This window comes from Anomaloglossus baeobatrachus, unplaced genomic scaffold (genome assembly GCF_048569485.1).
Source record: "Anomaloglossus baeobatrachus isolate aAnoBae1 unplaced genomic scaffold, aAnoBae1.hap1 Scaffold_357, whole genome shotgun sequence".
Lineage (NCBI taxonomy): Eukaryota > Metazoa > Chordata > Amphibia > Anura > Aromobatidae > Anomaloglossus > Anomaloglossus baeobatrachus.
Genome location: NW_027442926.1, coordinates 179039 through 192723, shown reverse-complemented (window position 1 = coordinate 192723; position 13685 = coordinate 179039). Strand labels below are relative to the sequence as shown.

Sequence of the window (13685 nt, the reverse complement as noted above, 5' to 3'; positions counted from 1 at the left end):
TTTTGCAGCCGCCGCCCACTGCAATGAATCTGAATAACTCCTCCTTTAGGGCGCAAGCAACTCCCCTCCCCCTTGCAGTCTTTCCAATTCACGATACAAAAAGACGGACAGGACAGGTTGCCTGACTTTCCGTCACTGCCACCCTTTGCCATCCTTACCCGTAGAAAGCCCTTTCATCATCCCCAAACCCTAATCTTTTCCCTTTCCTTCCCAGCCCCCAAACCCTGCCCTCTGTACCTTTCTCACCACCCGCTTCCCTTCTCCTGTCATCCCCCTACCACCCGGGAAAAAAAGAGATTGCCCCATCCTTCCACTAGCCCACCCTCCCACCCAAAGAACAACTTCTTCTGCGCAGCTTGTTTTCTAGGCAGCAGCGCTATTGTGATGTCATCGGGGGGCATTGTGACAAGCCGCCAGTGTTCCGTCTCTTCATGTTGTGCACAGTTCAAACGGAAAATACATCAACAGGCAGACTACAGAAAAGCTTACTATCAAAGGTTAGAGGGGGGCTTTCTCAGAGGGCTTTTTACAGTTTTTCTATTCCCAATTAGCCGTTTAAGTGTACTTATTGAAAGTAGTAATTCTTTCATAGGCCGCCCTTTCTTAGTATTTGACGTTCCTTATATTGCGGTATGAGGCTTCGCAGTAGGTTGCAAACATTCATCACCCATGACTGTCCCCAATTGAGCTCAGAAGCTCAATGTCTATCATGACCTCTCTTTTAGAATGTCCAAGAGCAAGCAAACTATTCCTCCAGGAGAGGGCGCCAACAGACTACTAAAGAGATCATCATTACTCAAAGAAAACCCCAAAAACCAATGCATGATAGGAATAAACAGGTAACTTTCTTTGGAGTGGAAGCGGAGAGATCGCACCAGATGCCAATTCTAGATCTTATCACACCTGTGGTCACTGCAGCAGCAGGTGAATCCACTTTGTCCAAAAGGGATCTATTCCATTCAATTGCAAATGATCTAGATAAGACAGAGAACTGCAGCACGGGGACATAGCCGAGTTGGTCAGGTTGAGTGGTGATGAGTTTGCTATTTGGATGAATAAAGAAAGTCAAAAGTGTGAAAGATAAAAAACAAAAGGAGGAAGTGTGAAAAGTGAATGGGCCAAATTGAGGTGCATATGAAGACGTATGCTTTCTTCCAATTCATTAAATCGGGCTAATATGAATCAGGTGAATTGAGTTCTGCTTTTGGAAACTGGGTTAAGAAGGGGTGCACCGTTCCTGGAGGTACTGCAATACCAGGTCAATGCGTGGAGTGGACAGAGCAAGCTCTTTTTCCATCTCCCTGTTCTAAAAATCCATTTAATATATGGTCCCCAGATAGGGGACGTATCAGATATTAAACTGATAAGAACAGATACTACACTTGATCTTAGCCAAAAGGCCGAGAAGCGATAACCAGAATTGGTTTGGGCCTCGAGTGGCACCCTGGCCTATGCCGGACACATCTTAGGGAGAGAGAGCGAGAGGGAGACAAACCCACGCCTACACAAGACATTTTGTCACCCAAGCCAACCCTTGAAAAGGCTGCTTTGCAGAGCAAAAACAAGAAGAATGGTGCGTTTTGCAGCCGCCGCCCACTGCAATGAATCTGAATAACTCCTCCTTTAGGGCGCAAGCAACTCCCCTCCCCCTTGCAGTCTTTCCAATTCACGATACAAAAAGACGGACAGGACAGGTTGCCTGACTTTCCGTCACTGCCACCCTTTGCCATCCTTACCCGTAGAAAGCCCTTTCATCATCCCCAAACCCTAATCTTTTCCCTTTCCTTCCCAGCCCCCAAACCCTGCCCTCTGTACCTTTCTCACCACCCGCTTCCCTTCTCCTGTCATCCCCCTACCACCCGGGAAAAAAAGAGATTGCCCCCTCCTTCCACTAGCCCACCCTCCCACCCAAAGAACAACTTCTTCTGCGCAGCTTGTTTTCTAGGCAGCAGCGCTATTGTGATGTCATCGGGGGGCATTGTGACAAGCCGCCAGTGTTCCGTCTCTTCATGTTGTGCACAGTTCAAACGGAAAATACATCAACAGGCAGACTACAGAAAAGCTTACTATCAAAGGTTAGAGGGGGGCTTTCTCAGAGGGCTTTTTACAGTTTTTCTATTCCCAATTAGCCGTTTAAGTGTACTTATTGAAAGTAGTAATTCTTTCATAGGCCGCCCTTTCTTAGTATTTGACGTTCCTTATATTGCGGTATGAGGCTTCGCAGTAGGTTGCAAACATTCATCACCCATGACTGTCCCCAATTGAGCTCAGAAGCTCAATGTCTATCATGACCTCTCTTTTAGAATGTCCAAGAGCAAGCAAACTATTCCTCCAGGAGAGGGCGCCAACAGACTACTAAAGAGATCATCATTACTCAAAGAAAACCCCAAAAACCAATGCATGATAGGAATAAACAGGTAACTTTCTTTGGAGTGGAAGCGGAGAGATCGCACCAGATGCCAATTCTAGATCTTATCACACCTGTGGTCACTGCAGCAGCAGGTGAATCCACTTTGTCCAAAAGGGATCTATTCCATTCAATTGCAAATGATCTAGATAAGACAGAGAACTGCAGCACGGGGACATAGCCGAGTTGGTCAGGTTGAGTGGTGATGAGTTTGCTATTTGGATGAATAAAGAAAGTCAAAAGTGTGAAAGATAAAAAACAAAAGGAGGAAGTGTGAAAAGTGAATGGGCCAAATTGAGGTGCATATGAAGACGTATGCTTTCTTCCAATTCATTAAATCGGGCTAATATGAATCAGGTGAATTGAGTTCTGCTTTTGGAAACTGGGTTAAGAAGGGGTGCACCGTTCCTGGAGGTACTGCAATACCAGGTCAATGCGTGGAGTGGACAGAGCAAGCTCTTTTTCCATCTCCCTGTTCTAAAAATCCATTTAATATATGGTCCCCAGATAGGGGACGTATCAGATATTAAACTGATAAGAACAGATACTACACTTGATCTTAGCCAAAAGGCCGAGAAGCGATAACCAGAATTGGTTTGGGCCTCGAGTGGCACCCTGGCCTATGCCGGACACATCTTAGGGAGAGAGAGCGAGAGGGAGACAAACCCACGCCTACACAAGACATTTTGTCACCCAAGCCAACCCTTGAAAAGGCTGCTTTGCAGAGCAAAAACAAGAAGAATGGTGCGTTTTGCAGCCGCCGCCCACTGCAATGAATCTGAATAACTCCTCCTTTAGGGCGCAAGCAACTCCCCTCCCCCTTGCAGTCTTTCCAATTCACGATACAAAAAGACGGACAGGACAGGTTGCCTGACTTTCCGTCACTGCCACCCTTTGCCATCCTTACCCGTAGAAAGCCCTTTCATCATCCCCAAACCCTAATCTTTTCCCTTTCCTTCCCAGCCCCCAAACCCTGCCCTCTGTACCTTTCTCACCACCCGCTTCCCTTCTCCTGTCATCCCCCTACCACCCGGGAAAAAAAGAGATTGCCCCCTCCTTCCACTAGCCCACCCTCCCACCCAAAGAACAACTTCTTCTGCGCAGCTTGTTTTCTAGGCAGCAGCGCTATTGTGATGTCATCGGGGGGCATTGTGACAAGCCGCCAGTGTTCCGTCTCTTCATGTTGTGCACAGTTCAAACGGAAAATACATCAACAGGCAGACTACAGAAAAGCTTACTATCAAAGGTTAGAGGGGGGCTTTCTCAGAGGGCTTTTTACAGTTTTTCTATTCCCAATTAGCCGTTTAAGTGTACTTATTGAAAGTAGTAATTCTTTCATAGGCCGCCCTTTCTTAGTATTTGACGTTCCTTATATTGCGGTATGAGGCTTCGCAGTAGGTTGCAAACATTCATCACCCATGACTGTCCCCAATTGAGCTCAGAAGCTCAATGTCTATCATGACCTCTCTTTTAGAATGTCCAAGAGCAAGCAAACTATTCCTCCAGGAGAGGGCGCCAACAGACTACTAAAGAGATCATCATTACTCAAAGAAAACCCCAAAAACCAATGCATGATAGGAATAAACAGGTAACTTTCTTTGGAGTGGAAGCGGAGAGATCGCACCAGATGCCAATTCTAGATCTTATCACACCTGTGGTCACTGCAGCAGCAGGTGAATCCACTTTGTCCAAAAGGGATCTATTCCATTCAATTGCAAATGATCTAGATAAGACAGAGAACTGCAGCACGGGGACATAGCCGAGTTGGTCAGGTTGAGTGGTGATGAGTTTGCTATTTGGATGAATAAAGAAAGTCAAAAGTGTGAAAGATAAAAAACAAAAGGAGGAAGTGTGAAAAGTGAATGGGCCAAATTGAGGTGCATATGAAGACGTATGCTTTCTTCCAATTCATTAAATCGGGCTAATATGAATCAGGTGAATTGAGTTCTGCTTTTGGAAACTGGGTTAAGAAGGGGTGCACCGTTCCTGGAGGTACTGCAATACCAGGTCAATGCGTGGAGTGGACAGAGCAAGCTCTTTTTCCATCTCCCTGTTCTAAAAATCCATTTAATATATGGTCCCCAGATAGGGGACGTATCAGATATTAAACTGATAAGAACAGATACTACACTTGATCTTAGCCAAAAGGCCGAGAAGCGATAACCAGAATTGGTTTGGGCCTCGAGTGGCACCCTGGCCTATGCCGGACACATCTTAGGGAGAGAGAGCGAGAGGGAGACAAACCCACGCCTACACAAGACATTTTGTCACCCAAGCCAACCCTTGAAAAGGCTGCTTTGCAGAGCAAAAACAAGAAGAATGGTGCGTTTTGCAGCCGCCGCCCACTGCAATGAATCTGAATAACTCCTCCTTTAGGGCGCAAGCAACTCCCCTCCCCCTTGCAGTCTTTCCAATTCACGATACAAAAAGACGGACAGGACAGGTTGCCTGACTTTCCGTCACTGCCACCCTTTGCCATCCTTACCCGTAGAAAGCCCTTTCATCATCCCCAAACCCTAATCTTTTCCCTTTCCTTCCCAGCCCCCAAACCCTGCCCTCTGTACCTTTCTCACCACCCGCTTCCCTTCTCCTGTCATCCCCCTACCACCCGGGAAAAAAAGAGATTGCCCCCTCCTTCCACTAGCCCACCCTCCCACCCAAAGAACAACTTCTTCTGCGCAGCTTGTTTTCTAGGCAGCAGCGCTATTGTGATGTCATCGGGGGGCATTGTGACAAGCCGCCAGTGTTCCGTCTCTTCATGTTGTGCACAGTTCAAACGGAAAATACATCAACAGGCAGACTACAGAAAAGCTTACTATCAAAGGTTAGAGGGGGGCTTTCTCAGAGGGCTTTTTACAGTTTTTCTATTCCCAATTAGCCGTTTAAGTGTACTTATTGAAAGTAGTAATTCTTTCATAGGCCGCCCTTTCTTAGTATTTGACGTTCCTTATATTGCGGTATGAGGCTTCGCAGTAGGTTGCAAACATTCATCACCCATGACTGTCCCCAATTGAGCTCAGAAGCTCAATGTCTATCATGACCTCTCTTTTAGAATGTCCAAGAGCAAGCAAACTATTCCTCCAGGAGAGGGCGCCAACAGACTACTAAAGAGATCATCATTACTCAAAGAAAACCCCAAAAACCAATGCATGATAGGAATAAACAGGTAACTTTCTTTGGAGTGGAAGCGGAGAGATCGCACCAGATGCCAATTCTAGATCTTATCACACCTGTGGTCACTGCAGCAGCAGGTGAATCCACTTTGTCCAAAAGGGATCTATTCCATTCAATTGCAAATGATCTAGATAAGACAGAGAACTGCAGCACGGGGACATAGCCGAGTTGGTCAGGTTGAGTGGTGATGAGTTTGCTATTTGGATGAATAAAGAAAGTCAAAAGTGTGAAAGATAAAAAACAAAAGGAGGAAGTGTGAAAAGTGAATGGGCCAAATTGAGGTGCATATGAAGACGTATGCTTTCTTCCAATTCATTAAATCGGGCTAATATGAATCAGGTGAATTGAGTTCTGCTTTTGGAAACTGGGTTAAGAAGGGGTGCACCGTTCCTGGAGGTACTGCAATACCAGGTCAATGCGTGGAGTGGACAGAGCAAGCTCTTTTTCCATCTCCCTGTTCTAAAAATCCATTTAATATATGGTCCCCAGATAGGGGACGTATCAGATATTAAACTGATAAGAACAGATACTACACTTGATCTTAGCCAAAAGGCCGAGAAGCGATAACCAGAATTGGTTTGGGCCTCGAGTGGCACCCTGGCCTATGCCGGACACATCTTAGGGAGAGAGAGCGAGAGGGAGACAAACCCACGCCTACACAAGACATTTTGTCACCCAAGCCAACCCTTGAAAAGGCTGCTTTGCAGAGCAAAAACAAGAAGAATGGTGCGTTTTGCAGCCGCCGCCCACTGCAATGAATCTGAATAACTCCTCCTTTAGGGCGCAAGCAACTCCCCTCCCCCTTGCAGTCTTTCCAATTCACGATACAAAAAGACGGACAGGACAGGTTGCCTGACTTTCCGTCACTGCCACCCTTTGCCATCCTTACCCGTAGAAAGCCCTTTCATCATCCCCAAACCCTAATCTTTTCCCTTTCCTTCCCAGCCCCCAAACCCTGCCCTCTGTACCTTTCTCACCACCCGCTTCCCTTCTCCTGTCATCCCCCTACCACCCGGGAAAAAAAGAGATTGCCCCCTCCTTCCACTAGCCCACCCTCCCACCCAAAGAACAACTTCTTCTGCGCAGCTTGTTTTCTAGGCAGCAGCGCTATTGTGATGTCATCGGGGGGCATTGTGACAAGCCGCCAGTGTTCCGTCTCTTCATGTTGTGCACAGTTCAAACGGAAAATACATCAACAGGCAGACTACAGAAAAGCTTACTATCAAAGGTTAGAGGGGGGCTTTCTCAGAGGGCTTTTTACAGTTTTTCTATTCCCAATTAGCCGTTTAAGTGTACTTATTGAAAGTAGTAATTCTTTCATAGGCCGCCCTTTCTTAGTATTTGACGTTCCTTATATTGCGGTATGAGGCTTCGCAGTAGGTTGCAAACATTCATCACCCATGACTGTCCCCAATTGAGCTCAGAAGCTCAATGTCTATCATGACCTCTCTTTTAGAATGTCCAAGAGCAAGCAAACTATTCCTCCAGGAGAGGGCGCCAACAGACTACTAAAGAGATCATCATTACTCAAAGAAAACCCCAAAAACCAATGCATGATAGGAATAAACAGGTAACTTTCTTTGGAGTGGAAGCGGAGAGATCGCACCAGATGCCAATTCTAGATCTTATCACACCTGTGGTCACTGCAGCAGCAGGTGAATCCACTTTGTCCAAAAGGGATCTATTCCATTCAATTGCAAATGATCTAGATAAGACAGAGAACTGCAGCACGGGGACATAGCCGAGTTGGTCAGGTTGAGTGGTGATGAGTTTGCTATTTGGATGAATAAAGAAAGTCAAAAGTGTGAAAGATAAAAAACAAAAGGAGGAAGTGTGAAAAGTGAATGGGCCAAATTGAGGTGCATATGAAGACGTATGCTTTCTTCCAATTCATTAAATCGGGCTAATATGAATCAGGTGAATTGAGTTCTGCTTTTGGAAACTGGGTTAAGAAGGGGTGCACCGTTCCTGGAGGTACTGCAATACCAGGTCAATGCGTGGAGTGGACAGAGCAAGCTCTTTTTCCATCTCCCTGTTCTAAAAATCCATTTAATATATGGTCCCCAGATAGGGGACGTATCAGATATTAAACTGATAAGAACAGATACTACACTTGATCTTAGCCAAAAGGCCGAGAAGCGATAACCAGAATTGGTTTGGGCCTCGAGTGGCACCCTGGCCTATGCCGGACACATCTTAGGGAGAGAGAGCGAGAGGGAGACAAACCCACGCCTACACAAGACATTTTGTCACCCAAGCCAACCCTTGAAAAGGCTGCTTTGCAGAGCAAAAACAAGAAGAATGGTGCGTTTTGCAGCCGCCGCCCACTGCAATGAATCTGAATAACTCCTCCTTTAGGGCGCAAGCAACTCCCCTCCCCCTTGCAGTCTTTCCAATTCACGATACAAAAAGACGGACAGGACAGGTTGCCTGACTTTCCGTCACTGCCACCCTTTGCCATCCTTACCCGTAGAAAGCCCTTTCATCATCCCCAAACCCTAATCTTTTCCCTTTCCTTCCCAGCCCCCAAACCCTGCCCTCTGTACCTTTCTCACCACCCGCTTCCCTTCTCCTGTCATCCCCCTACCACCCGGGAAAAAAAGAGATTGCCCCCTCCTTCCACTAGCCCACCCTCCCACCCAAAGAACAACTTCTTCTGCGCAGCTTGTTTTCTAGGCAGCAGCGCTATTGTGATGTCATCGGGGGGCATTGTGACAAGCCGCCAGTGTTCCGTCTCTTCATGTTGTGCACAGTTCAAACGGAAAATACATCAACAGGCAGACTACAGAAAAGCTTACTATCAAAGGTTAGAGGGGGGCTTTCTCAGAGGGCTTTTTACAGTTTTTCTATTCCCAATTAGCCGTTTAAGTGTACTTATTGAAAGTAGTAATTCTTTCATAGGCCGCCCTTTCTTAGTATTTGACGTTCCTTATATTGCGGTATGAGGCTTCGCAGTAGGTTGCAAACATTCATCACCCATGACTGTCCCCAATTGAGCTCAGAAGCTCAATGTCTATCATGACCTCTCTTTTAGAATGTCCAAGAGCAAGCAAACTATTCCTCCAGGAGAGGGCGCCAACAGACTACTAAAGAGATCATCATTACTCAAAGAAAACCCCAAAAACCAATGCATGATAGGAATAAACAGGTAACTTTCTTTGGAGTGGAAGCGGAGAGATCGCACCAGATGCCAATTCTAGATCTTATCACACCTGTGGTCACTGCAGCAGCAGGTGAATCCACTTTGTCCAAAAGGGATCTATTCCATTCAATTGCAAATGATCTAGATAAGACAGAGAACTGCAGCACGGGGACATAGCCGAGTTGGTCAGGTTGAGTGGTGATGAGTTTGCTATTTGGATGAATAAAGAAAGTCAAAAGTGTGAAAGATAAAAAACAAAAGGAGGAAGTGTGAAAAGTGAATGGGCCAAATTGAGGTGCATATGAAGACGTATGCTTTCTTCCAATTCATTAAATCGGGCTAATATGAATCAGGTGAATTGAGTTCTGCTTTTGGAAACTGGGTTAAGAAGGGGTGCACCGTTCCTGGAGGTACTGCAATACCAGGTCAATGCGTGGAGTGGACAGAGCAAGCTCTTTTTCCATCTCCCTGTTCTAAAAATCCATTTAATATATGGTCCCCAGATAGGGGACGTATCAGATATTAAACTGATAAGAACAGATTTTGATTTAATGAAGCTTTCCAAAGCACCACAAAAAATGCATGACCGAAGTCACACCAAAAACAGTGCAAAGGCTAGGATTCGTGTGGACCCCACCGTGAGGAGAGGGTCCCCAAAAATCAACCCCGTCCCTCCGAGCCAGAAGGCCACAGCAAGGGTCAGGGATCTTCGGTGCTCCCCCAAGCCGAAGCCTGGTTGAGCCTTGTCGTTGCTCCCAGCGTCCACCCAGGCATCTTACCCAAGTGGAGTAGAGAGCTACTAGTTGTTGGTTTCGCAGCCGAAACTGCCCGGACCGTCAACCGGTGTTGGTTTCTCAGCCCAAGGCTAACCGGACCTCCAACCGGGTGTTGGTTTCTCAGCCGAAGCTGACCCAGACCTCCAACCGGGTGTTGGTTTCTCAGCCGAAGCTGACCCGGACCTCCAACCGGGTGTTAGTTTCTCAGCCCAAAGCTGACCAGACCTCCAACCGGGATTATAAAAATTTCCCTTCCTAGCCAGAAGGCCGGGATAGGGTAATATGCTCAAAAAGTATGAAAAGGCAAGGTACGGTGTTCTACAGAGCCCAAGGCTTGCCGGGGTCCCAAGCCAGCAAGCTCAGACTCACTCCAGGGTCGTCAGTCCTGGGGCACGTTGTACCATAGCCCCCCATCCTTACTCAGTCTAATAGCCTCGATCCTGGTAGGGCCATGTTTTCCACTAGATGAATATACTATCCACCCAGAGTACTAGCAAGCGCAACCTTCCAGTGTGCATTGTATCATTGTACTAAGGTGGCCTGGAGCTTAAACCACCTTTTCGAACAACACTACACTTGATCTTAGCCAAAAGGCCGAGAAGCGATAACCAGAATTGGTTTGGGCCTCGAGTGGCACCCTGGCCTATGCCGGACACATCTTAGGGAGAGAGAGCGAGAGGGAGACAAACCCACGCCTACACAAGACATTTTGTCACCCAAGCCAACCCTTGAAAAGGCTGCTTTGCAGAGCAAAAACAAGAAGAATGGTGCGTTTTGCAGCCGCCGCCCACTGCAATGAATCTGAATAACTCCTCCTTTAGGGCGCAAGCAACTCCCCTCCCCCTTGCAGTCTTTCCAATTCACGATACAAAAAGACGGACAGGACAGGTTGCCTGACTTTCCGTCACTGCCACCCTTTGCCATCCTTACCCGTAGAAAGCCCTTTCATCATCCCCAAACCCTAATCTTTTCCCTTTCCTTCCCAGCCCCCAAACCCTGCCCTCTGTACCTTTCTCACCACCCGCTTCCCTTCTCCTGTCATCCCCCTACCACCCGGGAAAAAAAGAGATTGCCCCCTCCTTCCACTAGCCCACCCTCCCACCCAAAGAACAACTTCTTCTGCGCAGCTTGTTTTCTAGGCAGCAGCGCTATTGTGATGTCATCGGGGGGCATTGTGACAAGCCGCCAGTGTTCCGTCTCTTCATGTTGTGCACAGTTCAAACGGAAAATACATCAACAGGCAGACTACAGAAAAGCTTACTATCAAAGGTTAGAGGGGGGCTTTCTCAGAGGGCTTTTTACAGTTTTTCTATTCCCAATTAGCCGTTTAAGTGTACTTATTGAAAGTAGTAATTCTTTCATAGGCCGCCCTTTCTTAGTATTTGACGTTCCTTATATTGCGGTATGAGGCTTCGCAGTAGGTTGCAAACATTCATCACCCATGACTGTCCCCAATTGAGCTCAGAAGCTCAATGTCTATCATGACCTCTCTTTTAGAATGTCCAAGAGCAAGCAAACTATTCCTCCAGGAGAGGGCGCCAACAGACTACTAAAGAGATCATCATTACTCAAAGAAAACCCCAAAAACCAATGCATGATAGGAATAAACAGGTAACTTTCTTTGGAGTGGAAGCGGAGAGATCGCACCAGATGCCAATTCTAGATCTTATCACACCTGTGGTCACTGCAGCAGCAGGTGAATCCACTTTGTCCAAAAGGGATCTATTCCATTCAATTGCAAATGATCTAGATAAGACAGAGAACTGCAGCACGGGGACATAGCCGAGTTGGTCAGGTTGAGTGGTGATGAGTTTGCTATTTGGATGAATAAAGAAAGTCAAAAGTGTGAAAGATAAAAAACAAAAGGAGGAAGTGTGAAAAGTGAATGGGCCAAATTGAGGTGCATATGAAGACGTATGCTTTCTTCCAATTCATTAAATCGGGCTAATATGAATCAGGTGAATTGAGTTCTGCTTTTGGAAACTGGGTTAAGAAGGGGTGCACCGTTCCTGGAGGTACTGCAATACCAGGTCAATGCGTGGAGTGGACAGAGCAAGCTCTTTTTCCATCTCCCTGTTCTAAAAATCCATTTAATATATGGTCCCCAGATAGGGGACGTATCAGATATTAAACTGATAAGAACAGATACTACACTTGATCTTAGCCAAAAGGCCGAGAAGCGATAACCAGAATTGGTTTGGGCCTCGAGTGGCACCCTGGCCTATGCCGGACACATCTTAGGGAGAGAGAGCGAGAGGGAGACAAACCCACGCCTACACAAGACATTTTGTCACCCAAGCCAACCCTTGAAAAGGCTGCTTTGCAGAGCAAAAACAAGAAGAATGGTGCGTTTTGCAGCCGCCGCCCACTGCAATGAATCTGAATAACTCCTCCTTTAGGGCGCAAGCAACTCCCCTCCCCCTTGCAGTCTTTCCAATTCACGATACAAAAAGACGGACAGGACAGGTTGCCTGACTTTCCGTCACTGCCACCCTTTGCCATCCTTACCCGTAGAAAGCCCTTTCATCATCCCCAAACCCTAATCTTTTCCCTTTCCTTCCCAGCCCCAAAACCCTGCCCTCTGTACCTTTCTCACCACCCGCTTCCCTTCTCCTGTCATCCCCCTACCACCCGGGAAAAAAAGAGATTGCCCCCTCCTTCCACTAGCCCACCCTCCCACCCAAAGAACAACTTCTTCTGCGCAGCTTGTTTTCTAGGCAGCAGCGCTATTGTGATGTCATCGGGGGGCATTGTGACAAGCCGCCAGTGTTCCGTCTCTTCATGTTGTGCACAGTTCAAACGGAAAATACATCAACAGGCAGACTACAGAAAAGCTTACTATCAAAGGTTAGAGGGGGGCTTTCTCAGAGGGCTTTTTACAGTTTTTCTATTCCCAATTAGCCGTTTAAGTGTACTTATTGAAAGTAGTAATTCTTTCATAGGCCGCCCTTTCTTAGTATTTGACGTTCCTTATATTGCGGTATGAGGCTTCGCAGTAGGTTGCAAACATTCATCACCCATGACTGTCCCCAATTGAGCTCAGAAGCTCAATGTCTATCATGACCTCTCTTTTAGAATGTCCAAGAGCAAGCAAACTATTCCTCCAGGAGAGGGCGCCAACAGACTACTAAAGAGATCATCATTACTCAAAGAAAACCCCAAAAACCAATGCATGATAGGAATAAACAGGTAACTTTCTTTGGAGTGGAAGCGGAGAGATCGCACCAGATGCCAATTCTAGATCTTATCACACCTGTGGTCACTGCAGCAGCAGGTGAATCCACTTTGTCCAAAAGGGATCTATTCCATTCAATTGCAAATGATCTAGATAAGACAGAGAACTGCAGCACGGGGACATAGCCGAGTTGGTCAGGTTGAGTGGTGATGAGTTTGCTATTTGGATGAATAAAGAAAGTCAAAAGTGTGAAAGATAAAAAACAAAAGGAGGAAGTGTGAAAAGTGAATGGGCCAAATTGAGGTGCATATGAAGACGTATGCTTTCTTCCAATTCATTAAATCGGGCTAATATGAATCAGGTGAATTGAGTTCTGCTTTTGGAAACTGGGTTAAGAAGGGGTGCACCGTTCCTGGAGGTACTGCAATACCAGGTCAATGCGTGGAGTGGACAGAGCAAGCTCTTTTTCCATCTCCCTGTTCTAAAAATCCATTTAATATATGGTCCCCAGATAGGGGACGTATCAGATATTAAACTGATAAGAACAGATACTACACTTGATCTTAGCCAAAAGGCCGAGAAGCGATAACCAGAATTGGTTTGGGCCTCGAGTGGCACCCTGGCCTATGCCGGACACATCTTAGGGAGAGAGAGCGAGAGGGAGACAAACCCACGCCTACACAAGACATTTTGTCACCCAAGCCAACCCTTGAAAAGGCTGCTTTGCAGAGCAAAAACAAGAAGAATGGTGCGTTTTGCAGCCGCCGCCCACTGCAATGAATCTGAATAACTCCTCCTTTAGGGCGCAAGCAACTCCCCTCCCCCTTGCAGTCTTTCCAATTCACGATACAAAAAGACGGACAGGACAGGTTGCCTGACTTTCCGTCACTGCCACCCTTTGCCATCCTTACCCGTAGAAAGCCCTTTCATCATCCCCAAACCCTAATCTTTTCCCTTTCCTTCCCAGCCCCCAAACCCTGCCCTCTGTACCTTTCTCACCACCCGCTTCCC

General features: G+C 46.8%; 8 non-coding genes across 8 annotated transcripts; all 8 read right to left on the bottom strand.

Moving 5' to 3' along the window:
* Positions 1-1221: 1221 nt before the first annotated feature.
* On the bottom strand, positions 1222-1412 carry LOC142272957 (U2 spliceosomal RNA). The gene has a single exon (XR_012737742.1). It is a non-coding gene; the product is annotated as a U2 spliceosomal RNA (small nuclear RNA).
* Positions 1413-2799: 1387 nt separating this feature from the next.
* LOC142272955 (U2 spliceosomal RNA) lies at positions 2800-2990 on the bottom strand. The gene has a single exon (XR_012737740.1). It is a non-coding gene; the product is annotated as a U2 spliceosomal RNA (small nuclear RNA).
* A 1387-nt stretch (positions 2991-4377) lies between these two features.
* Positions 4378-4568, bottom strand: LOC142272953 (U2 spliceosomal RNA). The gene has a single exon (XR_012737739.1). It is a non-coding gene; the product is annotated as a U2 spliceosomal RNA (small nuclear RNA).
* A 1387-nt stretch (positions 4569-5955) lies between these two features.
* On the bottom strand, positions 5956-6146 carry LOC142272952 (U2 spliceosomal RNA). The gene has a single exon (XR_012737738.1). It is a non-coding gene; the product is annotated as a U2 spliceosomal RNA (small nuclear RNA).
* Positions 6147-7533: 1387 nt separating this feature from the next.
* LOC142272951 (U2 spliceosomal RNA) lies at positions 7534-7724 on the bottom strand. Its single transcript, XR_012737737.1, has one exon. It is a non-coding gene; the product is annotated as a U2 spliceosomal RNA (small nuclear RNA).
* A 1387-nt stretch (positions 7725-9111) lies between these two features.
* On the bottom strand, positions 9112-9307 carry LOC142273057 (U2 spliceosomal RNA). Its single transcript, XR_012737831.1, has one exon. It is a non-coding gene; the product is annotated as a U2 spliceosomal RNA (small nuclear RNA).
* Positions 9308-11492: 2185 nt separating this feature from the next.
* On the bottom strand, positions 11493-11683 carry LOC142272950 (U2 spliceosomal RNA). The gene has a single exon (XR_012737736.1). It is a non-coding gene; the product is annotated as a U2 spliceosomal RNA (small nuclear RNA).
* Positions 11684-13070: 1387 nt separating this feature from the next.
* On the bottom strand, positions 13071-13261 carry LOC142272949 (U2 spliceosomal RNA). Its single transcript, XR_012737735.1, has one exon. It is a non-coding gene; the product is annotated as a U2 spliceosomal RNA (small nuclear RNA).
* Between the last annotated feature and the right edge of the window lie 424 nt (positions 13262-13685).